This window comes from Erithacus rubecula (assembly GCF_903797595.1).
Source record: "Erithacus rubecula genome assembly, chromosome: 8".
NCBI lineage: Eukaryota > Metazoa > Chordata > Aves > Passeriformes > Muscicapidae > Erithacus > Erithacus rubecula.
The window spans coordinates 19,454,128-19,470,160 of NC_136659.1; the positions used below are offsets into that span (position 1 = coordinate 19,454,128).

General features: G+C 37.0%; 1 protein-coding gene across 5 annotated transcripts in view; it reads right to left on the bottom strand.

Annotated features, from left to right (window-relative positions):
• CSRNP3 (cysteine and serine rich nuclear protein 3) overlaps positions 1 to 16,033 on the bottom strand; it is an 87,776-nt gene that overhangs the window by 36,900 nt on the left and 34,843 nt on the right. The window contains exon 1 of one of the 5 annotated variants that reach the window (XM_079310633.1): positions 5,284 to 5,400. The exons of the other annotated variants lie outside the window; for them this stretch is intronic. The gene's annotated coding sequence lies outside the window, so the exon portion shown is untranslated. Of the gene's footprint in view, positions 1 to 5,283; positions 5,401 to 16,033 lie in introns of those variants that run through there. 5 annotated transcript variants of the gene reach the window in all.

The following is a 16,033-nucleotide window of genomic DNA, read 5'->3' on the forward strand; positions in this document are numbered from 1 at the left end:
TTATTTGAGCTTCAAATAATTTCCACCTAATACAACTACATTATTTCACTGGGTATCAAACTTAATCTGCTGTTCAGTATCCTGTATCATAGTTGGAAGAATCATGTAAGAATCAAAACAATTATGGGAAGAGCACTGTTCAGTTTCATGAAACAAAAAAGGGACAACTTGCACTCAATGCCTTGTTATTCTAAAGGTTGGAATCCCATACCTGGCAGTAAAATATAAGAGGTCTGATTTCTTCAAGTACACAAATGTAGTAACTTCCATACCAGTTAGGTAAACAGAGGGTTTTGCTGAAATTTTTACAGTCTTCTAGTGACAAAAAAGATCTGAAGTTCAGGATTTATAAAATGTATTCATTGGACCATGCATGCTCTACTCCTGCTCAAACAGCATGGTTTGTTTGCCATGGCTTGCAATTTATGAGCTACAGCAGCAGCAGCTCTAAATGCCTCAGCATTCAGGCTTGGAAATAGATGATTTGTGGTCACTTCTTTGTAAGATCTATAAACCTTGCCCATGCAAACTCCTCTAAATTGAATTCGAGATGAGGCATAGCTGCAAACTTCTCATGGAACTGTGCCATTACAGAAGTTCTGTAGAGTTAAAAATGCTCACCTAAGAGAAAATAGTGTAGTATTAATCAATCTAAAGTTATGATCAGTAACACTGGATAGGTAGGATAATCTTAAATATAAATTCTACATATTTCTTTCTAGACCAAGTATAATTTAATCAAATAAATTTCTTCCCTCTGCCCCCAAATTTTTAGCTTTCTCTAGATCAGTCACAGCTAAACAATCTTCAAGCAGTGTCATGTTAACTATTCCATTCGAAATACTGGGGCTTGATAGATTCCCACAGCCTGCCATGACAGGAGGAATTACATTCTTTGGGTTCCTGAACTGCACAAATATGAAAGTATTACTCATTCAAAAATGGCATTCTTAACAAAAAACACAACCATGTTTTGTAAAAAGAGTCTAGTCAGCAAAATGAATGGAAATAAACAAAATCTATTTGAAAGGTGATATCCTCAGATCAACAGATGGATGGAGAAAGCAGTTTACACATAAGGGGCAGGCCTGTGAGCAGCTGTTCTGATTTCTGGCACTCCAGCAATCCCATCACCAACTTCACACAGGGACTCCTGGCACGTCAGTGAAAGGCTGCCAGTGCTGTCCTTCAATCCTGCTTCCAACACCCTTACCCTGCCATGCCAGTTTGAAGGACACCATCTACAGTTCGATTTTTTCCTGACTCATTAGTGTCTGCTTGACCAGAGACAAATTTTTAAATCATGGGGTAAAAAAGTGGCATGGAGTAAGAATGAATTCTCTTTACAAATACTGTGAGATATAGCACAGCATATCCCTTCCTGATGATTTTTATTTAGCAAAAGTCTTGGAAAAACCCTAATTTTTAATGATACATTCTTGCTACATCTTACATAAACTACATTTTTCCCAAGATAAAATTAACCTGTTCCAGGCTGATATCCCAGAGGAGAGCACACTTCCTTTCAGAAAATAGTGCTGAGAAATACTATGCTTTAGAAGAGCTACTGTATACAAACAAAAGTATTCCTCTGTAGTAAACACAGAGTTTCTTTCTCCTTTCACAACCTTTCTCAAAACTCATAGTTAACTACCAAAATCAAAGAAATACTAACTTTGGCAGGCAAACTAGTATACTAAGAGGTGTATAGCCAAGTAGCATAATAATCTCTTGATTGCTGTTGCTTCAGGTGACGTGAATAAACAAAGCAACTAATTAATAATGTAATGCTTGATACAGCCATCATTCAAAATGCCAGAAGAGCATGGATTCTTTCAAACAAAACAAAGTCAGTTCTATTTGAAAGGGCAAAATGATCATTCTCAAAAAAAAAAATAAAAAAAAGGACTTACAAGACAGAAGAATACTTGAAGTACTTGAAGAGAAATTGCCTGTCTGGTATGGCTTCATAAGCCAGCTTTTCTCCATCCAGTTTCCATGACACCTCATTCCAACATGATCCATGCCAAGGAGTAATTCAGAACTACACAGAGCTATGCTTGGTGTGGTTAGAAGTTGTAAGACAAACAGAAGAACAGAAGAAACAAACGTGCCTTTTGGCCTAAAATTAACTGAAATAGTTCTTACTCCATCCCTTTTCCTTGCTTGGTCACTAAGCACACCTTTTGTCATAGTATCATTTTCCAACTTAGAAATTTCACTCGGCTGTTGACCAGAACACGTTTCAAATTAAATAATATTTGAAGCAAGCATGATAGCTAATATTTTCTCTCTCAACTATCTGGTTCTTCTAGTTCCCTTTCATGTACCATAGTAAACCAAAAAGAAGTTTACTGAGTCAATGCAGTTGGAAGAGGAAAAAGATCCAGATGGAAGCAGACTGTCTTTCCTTACTGGACTTGTCATCAAAAGACCTTCCTAAAGCACCACTGTTGCTAAACCAACAACATTACCTCCTTCCTTGTTTTCTCAACTTCCACCATGAAGCATACAAGCTCTTTAGTTTTCATCTTCCACAGAAAGATACATTTTTATTTTTACAATCTTCAAATTTGCTCCCAACTACCATAAAAACAAGTATTTTGAGCAGAGACAGATGTTAAAATATATCAGACACACAGACATATCTAAGCAGCAATGTCAATATGTTTTTACATTTTACAGCAGTTAGTTTATGAAACATTCCAACTTAAGGCACAAGACATTTTCAACACACTACTAAGAACAAAATACATAATGCTACATAGTGGACTTTCAATCTAATATACAAGAAGATACCTAAATTCTAAAATAAAAGGTGCCTGCCCAGAATTGCTGAACATCAGCTTAGGATCTCATTCCACAGGAAGTGAATCTGCTACAACACTTCTTCCCACCACATACAATACAATCATTTAAAGCTTGAAAAAACACTTCTAGGTTGTAAGGTAGCTTTTCACTGCTTCAAATAACCTTTAAAGAATAGAAATTGATTCTTCTTTAATAATTCTGTCCATTTCCATTTGGCCAGCATTGATTTTTTGTGTATCCAGGAGAGCTTGAAAATAATTTTTATTTACTTCTTTGTTTGTCTACTAAGCATCAGTGATAACATCAGCACAGCAATGAGAATTCTATTGCTTATGCAGAGTTTCCTCTACCAGCACAACACAACACAATTCTTCCCTAGACCCCACCACCCCCCAAAATGTTCCATGGCAGCAGCTACATTAATAAATAAAAAGTCTTTTGCCAGTAATTTCCCTTCTCCTACCGTAAAAATACAATAATGATTTCACTTGCCCTAATATCAATGTTAAATTAAAAAACTTTTCGTATATTTTAGCCTACAAAATTATTTTCTTAGCATATATATCCTGTTTCCATCAAGGTAAAAGCTGAAGTGCTGTACTTTTACAGCAAACTTTTTACTATGTCATTGCAGCATTCTAAGGTTTCAGAAAGTACATGAGCCAGCAGTGTGCACTCACAGCCCAGAAATCCAAGGGCACCAAAAGAGGAGCAGCCAGCAGGTCAAAGGAACTGATTCTGCCCCTCTACTGTCAGCAGAATCCATCTGTGGAACTAAGGCCAGCTCTGGGGTCCTCAGCACAAGAAAGACACAGAGCTGTTACAGCAGGTCCTGAGGAGAGCCACAGAGATCACCACAGGGCTGGAGAGCATCTCCTGTGAGAAAGGCTGAGAGGGTTGGGGCTGTTCAGCCTGGAGAAGAGATGGCTTCAGGAAGATCTCATTGTGGCTGTCCAGTACTTAAAAGGGGTTTATGAAAAAGAGAGGGGGTCATTTTTTTACATGGACAGAGAGTGATAGGACAAGGGGAACTGTTTTAAATTAGAACAGGGGAGATTTAGGTTAGACATTAGGAAGAAATTCTTTAGTCAGAGGGTAGTGAGGTACAGGAACAGGCTGCCCAGAGAAGTTGTGGATGTCCCCTCCTTGGAAGTGTTCAAGGTCAGGTTGGATAGGGCTTTGAGCAATGTGTTCTAAGTGGGTAACATCCCTGTCCATGGCAGAGGGCTTTGAATTAGATAATCTTTAGGGTCCCTTCCAATCCCAGTCTATGATTCTATTCTATGAAAGTAAGCCAGTCCAATTCAGAAATAAGGAACTTATTTCTAAGGAACACTGACTGTCATTTCTTTCATATAGGAAGAAGATGGATAGCAATGTTTAAAACACCACATACATATTAACAAATCACTGGACATGGATGCTCTGGTATAACTGCAGAGATCAAAATGGACTGATTTATAATTTGATTACACTGCTTTCTGCTGGTGTTCAAAGCTCAAAACACTGTGGTTTTGGTCTGACTTTCCAAGAGCATAAAGGGTTAAGTGTAGTAGCTGCATGCCTGAGACTATGCAAGGATCAACATTTCTGCAACATGATCAAGTTTGGAAGTTCTTCTGTAGAAGTAGTTATTGAGTGACTGTTTTATCTAAGACTTCTACCTAAAAGGAATCACAATTAAATAAAGACTTTAATTTGACTATTTTTATAGCTTAAATATCTTTCAAGATTTCAGCATTTCAGAAACTGTCATGATTTTTTTTAAATTTAACTGCTTGAAAACTACCAGCTGCAGAACTTAAAGTTTCAGTTAGATTTTTTTGTTCACAATATTAAGTAGACACACTTATCACCCTGACAGCAGTACAATAGCCAAGGGTTGAGGATGTCAGACTACAGTCCCTAAAGACTGCAGCCTCTTATGTTGGTGCACTTGCAGAGGAGGAATTTTTTTCCCTTTTGAAATCATTATTCAACGTATTTTCCAGTGAACATCTTTAAAAATTAATTAGACTTTCAACCAGGATTACACTAAAATACTTTGTATTAGGATCACCAATTACAGACAAAACCATAAGGACAGCTGATATCACCTGACACAAAGTTGCATCATCTGGCAGTTTCCTGTGTTGCAGAAAAAAGCAATTACCAACTCAGTGTGGTTTTTGGCATCCCTGCAATGATTGTGACTTCTCAAAGGGATTACTTCTTTTGGCCTAACATCTTTAGGCACTGAGGATAATATTGTTTTCATCAAAATATTTACCCTTTTAGGAACATGAAGACCATGTTTATTTCTGCTATATTGAGATAATACTAGGCTTGTCAGATATTTAGAAATAGTGTAGTCATTGTGTCTGTTCTGACCTTCCAGGTCACAGCAAAGGTGCAAGCTGGCAGCACCAGCTGTCATTTGCTGTCAACAGACTTTTACCACATCAACAGCTCCAAGCTCATAGGGGAACTCACCAGTTTTGTGACTGAAGAACAGGAAGTCAAGATCCTTGGCTCTCTCCTTCCATCTTCTGGGGTGGGCAGATTTCAGTGACACCAGCACTGTTCTAGCTGCCAGCCTGGAATTGCTCTCCTGCCTATATGTCCACTTACAGAGGCTCTAGGATACACGATTGCAAATACAGACTTCAGCCATTTAAGATTTCAAGAAATACAAAGATTTGCCAGTGCCAAATGTTCTACTTTTTCAGAGCAAAAGACATTTTCACTGCCCTGGATGTCTTGGATTGAGAGTCAGGAGTGGCCCATTTACATTCAGAAAACATATTCTGTGTCATTTACAATGGCAATGAGTTCATAACTGTGCATCATGTATCCTGCAGTTTTTCTTATTATCTCCAGCACAGTGAGAATTCCTGAAAAGCTGTCACATTTAGCTTGCTACATACTTACAACAGCAAATTGGTACATGCTCTATGCTGATCTTCATATTCTGTTCTGTAGTTGCAAAATTGAAAACAACTCAGAAATTGCTTTATGATCATAATCACACAGGAACAGACCCAGAGCAACAACTGCCAGCCTTGTCATGACATTCAGTGTGTCAAGCAGTGACAGGCAGTTGGGAGAGAACAGCAGCATCTTGCAGTAGACAAACTGAGATGAGTAGGAAAACCAAACCCTTTGAGGACATGAGAAAGGGGTCAGAGACACAAAAGCCTGCCTACTTTTCTAGCTGTAGAAGCTAATCTAATTAAAAAATGCTAATTTCCCAGCAAACCTTGCCTGATGCCTTAAATTAGTGTACCACAACAATGACAGCATTTACAGCCTTAAAAGCTATATATAACCTGACACATAATCTTAGAAGCTTAAATATCTTAAATGTCAAACAGGAAGCAACGATGGATTCAAAGACCTAGCATTGCAGAGAAAAAAAAAAAAAAGAGCTACCACTTGTCATCTTGTAACAGTTATTTCTGCACAACTGACAATTTCATACACGTAATGACAAAGGCAGGTTTTAAAAGATATTTTAAAAACAAATATATTTGCAGGAACTGCTCCAAAACATTTGAAACAGCATGGGATTTAAGTTACCAATATTAATCAGTGAATCCTGACTGGTAAGTGGACAGAAAAAGACCAAAAACTTGCCTCTGTTTCAAGAGGCAAAGAATGCACATTTATGACAGTAAAAAGTGATGCTAATGGGGATACAAAGAGATTCATCAGCAGGTCAAAGTAACATAAGATATGAGATATATGAGAGAACACAGCAATAATGCATTTTTAAGGCCAGGATTTTGTGATAGTGAGATGGAAATTGCTAAAAAGTTTGCATATGATTTTTCTTTTGCTTCACAGCTGAATTCAGTCAACTGTCTTGGAGAAGAGACAAAACGGCTTACTGGATAACAGTCTTACAGTAAAAATCTGAGAAGAATGCATATGTTGTTAGCACAGACATTATATATAAGCTTTTCTTTTTTTTTTTTTTTCTTTTTTTTTTTTTGATTAACCAGAAAAAGTACAGATGGAAATGAAAAGGCCACTAAAAATATAACTTTATAGAAAATTGTAAGATATGGAAGGAATGAAGTAACTTTTCAAAAATAAACTGAGTAGCAATAGAAGAATAAAAGAACCAAGAGTGGAAAAAAGCACAGGCAAGACAACATTTCAGAAGATAAAATACAGTAAATTATGAAGATGAATTGCAAAATATGAGGCCAAAATGTTTATTTTGAGATCTAGGAAATATATTTTTTCTAATATATATGTGTTGAAAATATGGCTTTTTGGTCCTAAAGCAAATGAATGACAGAGAAAAATTAATTGAATGGTAATACCAGAAATACCATACTGTGGCACTGATGGCCAGTTTATGCTAGGAACATAACTATCCATTAAAAAAGAAAAAGAAATTCCCTCCAGCAAATGCAGCAGCAAAATTCACAAAGTGCAAAGTGCACTGAGCAAGAAGTGCAAGTGAAGGGTTTCACTCTGCTATAATAAACCAGAGAATTTGGTGAAAATATACCAGTGGCCTCAGACTGCTATCAATGGGTGTGGGAAATGCCAAAACCCAAACACTAGACAAGCTGACAGCTGAGTTAAATACAGCCTGAACCAGAAATGAAAATTCCTGCCTGTCTGCACATCCAGTGTTTTGTTCCATGCATACAAATAAGTGAATCCACCAGTGATATCCAACACTAAGGACTCTATCCAGCACCCAGTCAAAACTTCAGAAAACAAACCCAAAAGTTCAGACACCCACATAATAAATGTCAAAATTCAGAGGAATTTTTAACCAGACAATGGGTAACCAATGAGGACTCTTAAGTCACAGCCAGACTGCATTAAATTCAGCAGTAGGAACAAAATCTGGTAACAAATAGGATGCCAGGCACTTATTAAATGCTATACTACTCCTATTTTCAATATACAGTTGTTATTAATACTTTAACTAATGGTTGAATTCCAAACCTTTTCTCTGGATTGCACAAAGAAGAACCTACTGAACTTCTAGCACTGGACTTAGGAGTAGAGTTGTGAAATCAGTTTGCATGACCAGTTGCATCCTGAAATCCATTTGTAATGAGGACTTCTGTGGGATTTTGAGCAGTTTAACTACTCCATACCTAGCATCTCCATTTGCAAAAATAAAATTTTAAAAAACCCTAATCAAATGTCTTATTTTCACCCATCCCTCAGTTGTGCTTTTAAGTGGTTACAAGAAAGATTTTCTTCACCATCACCAGTTAGAGAGAACCTATTTCATTGAACAAGTCAAAATAATTAGAGGAAGAAAATATTTTCTACTTTCAGCAATAGGTGGGAGGGGAAGGAAAATTTTAGTGTCAAATCTGGAAATTTAAGTCTGATATGAACTTCGGGATTCTATTTCCAAGTTAGATCAATAAGTGGATGGGAAAATACTGTTTCTTCTGTCATAGGGTGATACCCTGACACTTGAATTTAAAAGAGAAAAATCCTCCAGATGGGAAAAATTTAAAGCATCTAGCAGTATTTTAGTACATATGAAGCAGTTAAAAGCCATTTATTTCTCCTCTCAAAGATAATCCCTACTAATTGCTCTAGTTGTGGAAATACATTTTGTGGGAAAGGATAATGAAGCCTACTTGTCAAATTGCTCATGTCATTATTTCACTGCAAAATGCAAATACTATAGCCAGGCCCATTCCCAGCATGCTGAATATCAGCCTACAGAAAAGGACCCTTGCATAAGCCACTCTGACCCTTCTTGCTAGTTTCTTCTGACCTTTCTGACCTCATTAGACTGGTATAAAGAAAATAAAGGAGCTGTTGGGTACTCTTGATGGATTAGAAATAACAAGAATGTGTCTAGGACTTACTTAAGTACTAAACCAGACCACTGAATTATAATGCTTTTCAAACAATCAAAAGGATAATAGGGATAGTGATGAAGAAATAGACGTAGAAAGAAATAGATTCTTAAAATATTGAGAATAGTATGCTTTTTGGAAATTGTTTATCAGCATCCTTAATTACTTATTCTGCTGCCATTTTAGATGGTCCATTTTTTAAGGTCCCATTTGAATGGGAATAAATACTAGAAACCAATGGTCCCAGCACAATTATTTTGATTAACCATGAATCCAACTTAAGCACCTTTCTGAAAGAGGGCTTTAATCCCCTCTGGTCAGATTTATTTAATGAATTCTTCAAATTCCCAAAGGAAGGAAACTCTAGAGTACAGAATGCCAGTCTCTGAATTCCCTGTGTCACATTTCAAACACTACATCATACTATCAACAAAATCTGTGTCTTACCAGACAAAAGGGTAGAGGCACTATCAAAGTGCTTATTCTTCACATAATACATACCTTTTCCAGTGGAATTACTCTGTGTTTTTAAACTGTCTCCCAGCCCTGAAATGGGCAAGTCATACATTTTATAGCTTACATCATAAGAAGTACAAAACCTACATATTAATTTTACCTCTCTGGATAGTAGATTTTGATCCTCACTAAATAGTTATTTATTTTTAGCCAATACTGGCAAAGAGCAAAACTTTCAGAAAGGGAACCACAGGCCACAACTTGTAACACAAACCCCAAGCACTACAACATAAATTTTACAGCAATTACAACATGGGACACATTTTTTAAAAATCTTTTTATTCTGTATTTCTAACTTCTTGGGAAAAAAGTGCTATGATGGAATTTATAGTCACAGAAATCTTCCAAGTTCTCCTATATTGCAATTTTTAATTAAAAGCTCTTGAATTTAACCACTGGAAAGTATTTATGGGAAGTGAAGAATTTTTTTCTTTACATGCTTAACTACTCCTAAAAGAAGACACTAGTAGATAGGCTGACCTCAGCCAAAGGGTTCAGGCTTTATTATGTTATGCATTAAAATGCAGGCACCATCACATAAAATTAAATTATGTCCTTCTTAAAAATAAGACTACGCCATCATTTGTTCCTGAAATATCCTCTGTTCAGCCATCCTGCAGTTTTATAGATCCTGACATGGGAAAACTGTTGCATTTGTGATAGTGGTGATTGTCCCCTTCAGAAATTTACAGCCTTTGGTAAATCTCAGTATGTCTCACATCTCTCCTGCGCCAAGTGCACAATCCAGCCCTGAGCCAGCACCACTGGAGAGGCTGCAAACACTGCATTTATGCAGAAACTCTCATCAGGCTTCATCCCCCTAAGCTAAACTGTCTTAAAGCAGCCACTGAATCCAGATATTGTCACACTGCACACAGCAGAGCTAAGGTAGATGACACAGTGCTTAAAAAACAACTTAATCAGGTTGCTAGCACAGATTTCACGGTTGCTGTATCTGGGCAGCTGTTCTAGCACAATTGGATTAGTGATTTATGCTGTCTCTCCACTCTCCCCATTTTAAGACAATGGATTGAGATTTGAACATGTAAATTTTTCATCCTCGTGACTCTTCAGACCTTGTGAATGTAGAGTCATTTCAAGACCTGTAGAAGAGTTTTGATTTGTTTTTTTTTAGGGGGGGAGTTCCTTGTTTTGTTGTGGTGGTAGTCTTTTTCCCCCTTTGTTGTTAGCCAGAGATTGTGGTATAAAGATAAATGTTGGAAAAGGACCTTGTGTTTGGGTATTTAAAATAAACAAAAAGAAAATCCCAACAAAAACCCAAACCAGCCAAACAAAAAAAATCAAGCAGAATTGCAGTCACCTAGCAATTCCTTTGTCTTACATATGATATGGGTAAAACCTGTTTCTTCAAAATTGTCTTCTTACCTTTGTTTGCCCTATAACTGAAATTCAAAAATCCCACCTGAGGTTAAACTATTAATTTTCCCACCTTGACCTTGTTTTGGAATATGCTTATTCCAAAGCTACAGCAGTTTACCTGTCATTTGAAGAGCACATAGAGCAAAATTGCTCTTCACAAAGCAAAGGGCAAAGTGAGCAAACAACAAAAAACCCACGTTCCTGTTCTTTTATAATTTCATTTATCCTACTATCGCATGTATTAGATCGGTTACTTATGTTCTTTACTAAATAAAGCCCAGAAAAAGAAGCCCTCTTCTCAACTCATCTCCTACATAGACCAGAAACCAAACTCTGAGTACCAGAGGTGGAGTGGGGAAGATGTGGGAACTCTACATATCAAATCAGAACAATATGACAAATTGTCACACTTAGACCCACAAAAACCAGACAGGTTAAATGTCTGCATTCATATCATGGTTAACTCCTAAATCAGACCCTTCAGAGGAAGGGTTACCTACAGTCTGATTTTTCATTCATCAGCACGCATAACATTTAAAAATAGCATTCTACTAACAACAAACAAATAAAAGACAAATAGCCATTTTCCAGTATCCCAGTAAAGGTTAGATGAAATTATGAATTAGCTAACCAAGAGAAGACGCTATCATTGTTTTCTTGCTATTTTTCAAGCATTTTAAGATCCTTTGGACATTATTAAAATATTTTACTTTCACAGAGTTCTCTGAACACATTTACTACTTGAGATGTGTTGGCCAGCACTTTTTGGCCGAATAAATCATATACCTTACTTCCAGTCTCTGGAAAAAAAATAAATCACATCATGATGTGACAAAATAAAAGCCTTACAAGTACCTCTTCAGATAACTTGGTGTTTCCCTTTCCAAAATATTAAACAGCCAAAGATACTTTTGCAAGTGACAAAGAATGCAAATATGCAAGAATAATTTATTTACAAACACAGACAGTAAATGAGAAACATTTTACCTGTATAAATCTAATTTCATTGGAAGTTGCTGATGTATGCTAATCCAGTAGGTTTCAGCATGAATTTTAAGCATTTTTAAACATAAAGGTGCAGCTGGAAAACAGGGGTTTTTTTAAACTATGTTCTTCCAAAAGTGCTAATCAAAATCCCTGCAGAGATGTAAAATATAGCATCATTTTTTGTACCATCAAATGGTACAAAATGAAATTGTACTTGTATAACTGTAGAGATAAATGCACGTGAATAACTGCTACTGTACTACTGACCTTGTGATCTCAACACCAGTTTCTCTCAGGAGATTTTTAGACCTCTGAAGTCATGTTTTCAGTCTGTAGACATTTTCTTAATCTGTCCTTTAGAAATGAAATTCATGTCTCATTACTGTTAAAATGATACCAACAAGATCTTAGAATTTCTATCAAAAACGATGCAATGCTATATGCAAGTTCACAAAATAAACAGAATATTATGTTTATTTGCAATAAAGCAAATTTACCATATTAGGGTGAAAAAATTCAGAAGAGCACACTGATACATAGCAAATAAATGATCACACAACGTTTGAGCACACAGCCAGTATGCACACTTGATTTCTGGTACACATGAGGTACTTCTGCTCTAACACAACAGGGAGTTTGAATACCTTCCTGTATTTCACTGAGCAGGGCAAAATTCAGTAATTGCAAGGACAATTAAACATTAATCCTGCTTACCATGGCAGGTGACAGACTTGCCATCTGTTGAAGTCCTTAAACTGAGGTGGAATATCTTTCTAAAATACATTTTTGGATATAGTTTTTGGAAAAGCAAAACTAAAAACAAACTAACATTTAATCCATACTGAAAGCCTGTGGTGATCATATAGAGAGAAAGGGTTGGTGGCACAAGGTAGGGACAGCAGCAGCTTTGCCATTAGAGATGCCTGTTTGTGTCATGGTTTAACCTGAGCCAACAGCCAAGCCCTGAGCAGCCACTCTCTCACTGCCCCACCAGCAGGACTGCACAGAGAATCCAAAGACAAAAGCTGGAAAACTCAGGGGTTGAATAGGGAAAGGCCACACATGCAAGCATAGCAAAACAAGGAATTAATTCACTGCTTCCCACAGATGGGCAGGCTCAGCCATCTCCAGGACAGCAAGACCCCATCAAGGGCAAGGTTACTTGGGCAGACAAACACTGGAACACCTGATGTCCTCCCTTCTTCCTTCTCCCTGCCCACTTCATACACTGAGCATGATGCCATGTGGTCTGGAATGTCCCTTTGGCCAGCTGGGGTCACCTGTCCCAGCTGTGTCTCCCAGGCACCCCCAGCCCCCTCTCCAGTGTGGCTGTACAAGCAGCAGAAAGGGCCTTGGCTCAGTGTGAGCCCTGCTCAGCAATAACAAAACATCTCTGTATGATCAGCCCTGTGTTCAGCACAAATCCAAACACAGCCCCCAACCAGCCACTGTGCAGAAAATTAACTCTACCCCAGCCAAAACCAGCACAGTGTCCCTTTCCATTCTGCCCCAAAGACTCGTGATCTGGCTTTAAAATAATGTAGGAATCCTAGCTTAGTTGGTCCTAGCTTTGGTACAGACTCCAATTAGACCTCTGATGATTTTCACATCCTCCTTCAGCACAGGCCATAATTCCTTGGGCATATAGTTTGTACACACTGTCTTAGCTGTGATCTTGAGATTCAGGGCTGCAATGCTTGCTCTTGTGACATTCTGCTTAAGGGATACGTAAGAACTTTTAGGATCAAAATGATCTGAGGAAAAATGTTTTTGATCATGATACAGGAATTGTAGGTGATAATTAAATTCGGCATCATAAAGGCAAACTACAACAACTCCCAAAAGTATTTAGTACTGACTGTTTCACACAAGTAATTAATATTTCTTGCCAAACTACTGCTGCTGTTTGCACGTATCAGAGTGTACAGAGATGGACACAGAGCATACAACTCCAGCTTTCTGAAGCAGCAAAGAAGGTAACAAACAAAAAACATTTTCTTTTTTGAGGTATGCAAACAAATGAGTCTATAGCTAATCTAATAACACATGACTGAAGTGATGGTGCAAAGCATGCTCCGCAGTATGGATGAAACTGAGTGGGCTGTACAAACTTCAAAGCAATAAACAGGCTACAAAAGACATGTGGGCAGAGAGGAGAAAATGAAAATATAGGAGACAGAGGGAGGTGGTTCCATTATGAGCTGCAGATGCATATGATGATGTACATAGGAACAGTAAGGAAGGACTGCAAAATATGGACTTGGATAAATTCATCCCAGCCCTTAGTAGTCCGACGAAATGCCATGATAGACTCTAACATGTATGACAGGGTTCTAGTAATTAGCAGGCAATCCATTAAGCTATGAAAAATAAAATTTGATCCCAAAAGCCTCTATTGTAGATTTCTCTGTCCTTCCTTTATGTGAAACTAAAGATTCCTTCACACTACAAAGCACAATAAACAGTTCAAAGTAGAACACCATATTTATCTGAAGACTACCAAAGTCATCCCAATATAAAAAAAAATAAAAGTAAATTCTTTCTTGAAGAACCTATTTTAAGAAAATTTTATGAAAATCCAGACCTTGCTCATCTGCAAGCCAAAATTCTAGACAAATCCAACATTTAATGACTTCTTTGGACACATACTCTGACCCAGCACATCCTCTCCTGTGTTAACCTCACTGTGAGAAAAGTATATTTAAAATGCTAATTCAATTTTTATCTGAAATGTCACATTTTGTCATCTCTCCTAGCTGCTCTTCTGTCTGCAATGAGACTGAGAATAGTCTCAATTTTTGAGAAAATTCTCACTTCCTTAAAGGCAATGACAAGATGAATTACTACAGCCAAGAGCATTTTTGATACTTATTCAAAGTCTAAAGTTTGGGTAGCTTTATTCATACTATAGTCTACCTACTTGTAATATTAGTGAAATAGATAAATTCACAACAATTAGTCTTGCCACTGCAAACCATTATAAACCACACACTGGTAGACATACAAATAATACATTATTTTAATGCAACTGTAATTAATTAAATCATGTTGCCTTCTTCCTAAGAACATACAATTGGGCATGACAGCAAGGGTTTAAAAAAAAAAAAAAAAAAAAAAAAGACACATGATCACTTTTTGGTAAAATGTAGGTCACCTATAGTTGCCATAGTAACCACTGCTGAACTATTGCTCTACAGATGACCACTGCCTATGGCTGCTTTCTTTGCTAGCAATCATACCTCAATTAAAATAAGAGTTTGAAATTGACATTAGTTCAGTTGTAAACAACTTCTGCTTAAACATTTTTAAAAGCATCTCTTAATATCATTGCCTAAATAAAATACTCAGATAACCAGTTCACAACACACAAAACCTACTTTTCATTATTAAAAAAATCTGGTCTTTGTCTATATCTAAAGTCTGGAATTTCCAAAATGGAGAGAAACAACTTTACAAGTCGTAAATACAAAAAATATTTATACAGAACAATTAAATAAACATCAGTAACTCAGAAATTCAAGAAGCACTACCATTAGGTTAAGCTGTCTCTGACAATTTCACAGCAAGTCCTGTGACAGTGCATTCAGTACCTTCACTGCAAGTGAGAGTTACTGGCTTGGCACTTTATTATTATTTTGCACACAAGCACCCACTGAAAACGTGCCATGTAACAAGGCTGGAGCCATGGACAGTAACAGCTGAAGCCTCACTTGGGATGAAGTCATTGAGTCTTCAATCAGTCTGATGGTGAAACTCCCTTTCTCACCACTGTTACTCTGGGGCATACACAGTTGATGATGAATTCATTAAAATACAAAAGACTCCACATTACAAAAAGAGTCTTAATTGGCTTTGATAGTGAACTTGGAAATAAAAGGACGACAAGCCAATGTCCTTGATAACTGCTAACTGGTTTTGCCCTTCAGAACAAACATAACACCATTATGTAAGTTCATACTACATGTGCTTCTTATCTTCTCTCCTTTTTGTGTTTGGGTTTTTTTTGTTTGTTTTTTGCAGTTTGTTTGTTTGCTTTTTTCTTTTTGGTGGTTGGGGCTTTTAGGGATTTTTTTGTTTTGTTTTGTTATCAGTTTCTTTTGGCTACAGGTATTATAAAAACTCTGAAATATAAACTTGGAAGTCTGGATGCTTCCCACATGCCTTAATGCTATTAGTACTACAAATACATTGTGGCAGGGTAGCATCAGTAGTCACACAATCAGAACACCAAAAATGCTGCATATTTAGTGAACAAAAGAATGATGATCAATATTGCTGAACACCATCTATGAAGAATCACATCCCTTCACTTGCTTTAAATTTTTGAAAGCTCAAAACAGACAGATGAACAGGTAGATGAACATAAGACACCACAGCAAGATTGCTGGAAAGCCAAACAGACAAACCCACATGGAGTAGACACAGCTCGTGAAAGCTTTAGAATCAATTAGTGTAACTGGTTTTAATTCACTGAATTGGCAAATTCCAAAGAAATGATAGCTTGTTTA